Below are 210 nucleotides of genomic sequence, written 5' to 3'. Positions count from 1 at the left end.
TCCAATCTAAACCTCCCCTGGCGCAACTTGAGGCCATTTCTTCTCGTCCTATCGCTTGTTACTTGGGAGAAGAGACCGACCCCCACCTCGCTACAACCTCCTTTCAGGTAGTTGTAGAGAGCGATGAGGTCTCCCCTCAGCCTCCTTTTCTCCAGGCTAAACAACCCCAGTTCCCTCAGCCGCTCCTCATAAGACTTGTGCTCCAGACCC

Source organism: Pygoscelis adeliae, unplaced genomic scaffold, assembly GCF_000699105.1.
Source record: "Pygoscelis adeliae isolate BGI_AS28 unplaced genomic scaffold, ASM69910v1 Scaffold79, whole genome shotgun sequence".
In the NCBI taxonomy this organism is placed as follows: domain Eukaryota; kingdom Metazoa; phylum Chordata; class Aves; order Sphenisciformes; family Spheniscidae; genus Pygoscelis; species Pygoscelis adeliae.
The sequence above is the reverse complement of the archived record's forward strand: the minus strand, read 5'-3'. Positions refer to the sequence as shown.